Source organism: Centruroides sculpturatus, unplaced genomic scaffold (assembly GCF_000671375.1).
Source record: "Centruroides sculpturatus isolate CEXI.00-Female unplaced genomic scaffold, Cexi_2.0 scaffold391, whole genome shotgun sequence".
In the NCBI taxonomy this organism is placed as follows: domain Eukaryota; kingdom Metazoa; phylum Arthropoda; class Arachnida; order Scorpiones; family Buthidae; genus Centruroides; species Centruroides sculpturatus.
In genome coordinates this window covers 500280-504899 of record NW_019384657.1, presented here as the reverse complement: position 1 = coordinate 504899, position 4620 = coordinate 500280, and positions in this window count along the sequence as shown.

The following is a 4620-nucleotide window of genomic DNA, read 5'->3' as shown; positions in this document are numbered from 1 at the left end:
AATGAACTAAAGCAGATCATCTTCTATCTATCTATATAAATAAAAATGTAATGTTCGTTTGTTCCTACCGATTCCTTTGAAATTTTGACACAACACTGCATTCGAATACGCACGTGTTTTTATATAATATACGTGTCGAAATTCCCCCCACTGAAGGGAGATGGTTAGGATTAAGGCTTACCGTAAAGAACTCTGCTTCTATTATACTATTTTAGATGCGGGTTTTTGCGTTTTTGATTGCGTTTTAATAGAGTACGTCGAGAGAATGTACACTAAGAAGAAATTTTTCGAAAAATTTCCCCCCCACGGGGGAAGTGTTATAAATTTATAATAGATACATTTTGAGCCACAACAACGCGTGGCGGGGTCTGCTAGTAAGAAGTAAAATCCTCATTGAGTCCGACTCTATTCAAAACATAACACACGTCCCCTCGATCTTTAACCACCAAAACTTAATAGCATCAATCCTCTAATACCCAAACCTCCCTCCAAAATTTCAGAAATTTTCGACAAAAAGCACAGGAGGTATTAAATTTCAAAGAGGGTAAAAAAATTGTGCATACACATACAGTACACATAAACCCACACACTAACATCCATACACACAGAAAAGAAAACCCCGAATATTTTTGCATTTCTCGATATTTCAAGGTCCCCTGAGCGCAAAATTGTAAAAATCTGAGGGAGGTCATTTTTGGACCGATTGCCATACTTTCCTTCAGTTTTATATTACAACCGGGAAAGTAAAAATCGTATAACTAGATATGGAAATTTTCTAACCATTTAATTATCAGATATTAATTTGATTAAAATAAAAATCACAGTGTACGCTTTCCTATATGTTCGTACAGTACATACAACGTAGAAATTCCTAAAAACCTTGAATGTGTATAATACATGCACTATATGATTCAACCAGCATATTTACATCATAGTTAATTTTACACAATAAATTTTCAAAACAAAAGTTTCATCCGTCTATATTATTATATATTTCGTTCAAAGGTATTAAAGATTCTGTACTATTTTTTTCTTTAAAAATAGTTTAAATTTGGACAAGTTCTTGATTTAAATACAATAAAATCTCCATTTAACCAGCTACTTCGGGCGAGGGGTATCCGTTAAAGCAGGGCCGGTCTTGGACTGTTAGCCTCCTGCGTGCTACAGATATTTGGCCGCGACGGCCAGAAGGCCGAGCGGTCAAGGTAGCAGACTGCCGCTTTAGGGGACCCGGAATCTGATCCGAACGGATCAAAAATCCCCGGGAATTTTTCGAGGAGTGGTCCGTGCGGATAGGTGAGGCCCGTCCCTCACCACCCTGCTGCCCCATTGTGATCTGGCCGAATTCATAATGGGCTTGCTAAAAGAGGCCCTCTTACTGCCCTCAGGGTGGAAAGAGCAAAAAAAGATATTTGGCCGCCCCTATCAATGCTGATCGCGAGTAAATTCATAACTTAACCAAACCCATGAAATTCTATTGGTATGTTTTAGAATAATTTCATATAGTTGACAAGGGTAAAAAATCTATAAAAATATTTCGTATATATTTATTTTCATTTTATTCAAATCAAGCCGCCCGTACATAAAAGGCACCTTTGTTCAAAATTATATTTTAGCGCTGCCATAAAATAGAATTTGCAAATTAAAATGAAATTAATTTAAAGAATTTTTTTATTTAGTATATAAATACAATATATACGTACATGTGTATAAAGATTAATTTAAATGTGAATATTTAAATTAATAACGTCCGTGCGCATCTTTCTTTTTATTTAAATTTCCTTTCGGTTCCATCAACAGTTAAAACAAGAATATAAGTATCGTCTTATGATTAATGGTACGAGAATAAAGGCCCATTCACAATGAAAATTAAGCATAAATATAAAAGTCTATACTTATATTATTTAATGCGGCCATTCACAATGAGTTACGTAAGTGTAATGTTAAACTTAATCAAAAGACATTAACATAAATAAAGCTTGGAGTTTACAAACTTCAAGTTTTTGTACTTTTTACATGATTTAAAACAAGAAACAATCATAGTGGTTATGAAATTTCCACTGATAAATTTTTATCTGGTTCAACGGATAAATCCCCCATCACCTGTTGCTTTCACCTATCAGAGCCGGCTCTGTATTAAAGCCAAAAGTTCATTATATAATAAAATAGTTTTTCCGAATGCATATGTTAAAAAATTGAGAAATTAGTTAGTTTATCTGTTTTTACATATGTAGATACGTTTGTGTAATTATAATTACATATGCATGAGAAGTTTAATTTCACATAAAAGTTTCTATATGTGTTATATTGTTTATGTATTCGGCATAGTTCGGAGACTGTAATTGATAATTACAGGATATAAATCGAATTAAACAACCATTTTGGTGACTCTTGGATTTGAAAAACACCTGTTAATTTAATTATATATAAAAAGTATTTTAAAATGAATAGTGTTAATTTTACATATGACATAGACCGGAAATCTTGTCCGTTAAATCGAGAAGATTGTAAATATTTTTCTTTTTAAATTAAACATCGAAATAATAATACAGACATAAATTCTACTTTAAAATGTTATTACATATTTCAAGTTTTTATCATAAAATCTTACCTCAAATTCCTTGACTGATGCAGAAGAAATTCAAATTAATCTAATATAAATTCAATACAGCGGTGCGGTTTTTATCGTAGATATGTAATTAATGGAATCAAGAAAACTCAATAGGAATTATATTCAAGAAAAACAGTATGACGTTTTCAAATTTGTATGATATCTACAAAATAAATCTATAGAAAACATTTCATAAACTTTAGCACACCTAGCGACGTTTCTGAGAATTAAAATAATGTGTTTCATTCTTTTTCATATGAAATAACATTATGTAATTAATAATAATATATAAACCTAGACCTAATCTATTAATAATGGTAATCGTATTATAATTCATTTGAAGGAAGCAGTTGGTTGTTCACTAAAAGGAACTATATGAACTACCGGTAATTTTATTTTTATTATTATTATTAATCTTTAGTTTTTAATTTCTTTCTGATATGACCAAACGGCTGTAAGGAAAGATAACATCTGCAACCGTGTGTGATCCGAGATCGAATTCGGATTGGATTCAAAAATTGTTATACAATTTTTAATTGTTTGGCAACGGGAAGCATTTGGCTAATTGTCCAGGTTGTCTGTATTATTGACTATTGAAACGAATTAAAAATGCGTTATCTTCTTTAAGATACTTTCTTTTTTTGTGGGCACTAAGAGGGCCTCTTGTTTTTTTATCAAACGTACTGTGGATTGTGTTGATAAAAAGGCTCCGACCCTCATCGCATGGTGAGGGATGGGATCCAATAAGTCTGGAACGGACATGTGACACCAAATTCGTTCCCCAGAGTTAAAAAACTTTAAGCATCGGCCATAAGGTCATATTTAGTTTCTTGGTGTTGTGTTAGGACTGACTATAAAGTCAGTCCCAACGCAATACCGAAGAATTTGAATGGATCTGATAATCGGAAATTTAATGATATTCTATAGACCCAAAGTATTCGAAGCTAATCAAATAAAACAAAAGTTGTTTAGAAAGAAAAACAAAAATTGCGTCACTTCAGATGGGACTACGAACCATAAAATCGTATTATAGCCTACATCAGGGANTCATCGCATGGTGAGGGATGGGATCCAACAAGTCTGGAACGGACATGTGACACCAAATTCGTTCCCCAGAGTTATAAAAACTTTAAGCATCGGACATAAGGTCATATTTAGTTTCTTGGTGTTGTGTTAGGAATTACTATAAAGTCAGTCCCAACGCAATACCGAAGAATTTGAATGGATCTGATAATCGGAAATTTAATGATATTGTATAGACCCAAAGTATTCGAAGCTAATCAAATAAAACAAAAGTTGTTTAGAAAGAAAAACAAAAATTACGTCACTTCAGATGGGACTACGAATTATAAAATCGTATTATAGGCTACATCAGGGATCACCAAACTTTTTTCACAGCAGGCCGGATAATCGAGAGAATGACGAATGCGGGCCGCGTATCCACTTTGTTCAATACAGCACACTGAATACACTAAAAATAAAGACAACCAACATATTTATTTACCAATTCACAAACATGAACGCTGCAGCAAGCTCGTAATCGCTTTTCTTAGGTGATTAGGTTGCCGATCATGGCTTTGGCTATATCCATGAATTCCTTGAGTTGACCCCCTGTTCTTTTATTGCAAAAAAATTTGAAGATATTGATGATTTGACTTTTTTGTGTCTTTGTTTACATTGCACTTCGTCTATTAATAGGACTTATTACACTGGTGTAGTTTCCGTTTAGCAAATAGAGGAAAACTTATTCATAAAACGGAAACTACACCAATGCAATACTTATTCATAAAACGGAAACTACACCAATGCAATAAGTCCTATTAATAGACTAAGTACAATGTAGACAAAGATACAAAAAATTCAATAAATTAAGGACATAGATACAAAAATAATTAATATTGGTGAGTCTTTTGCATTTGTTCTTAATTAATATAGTTGATATGTGCTGTTGAAGTCAGGCCCGTTTTTGGTACGTGCGAGGCCCTGGGCCAAGAAAAGCTTGGAGGCCC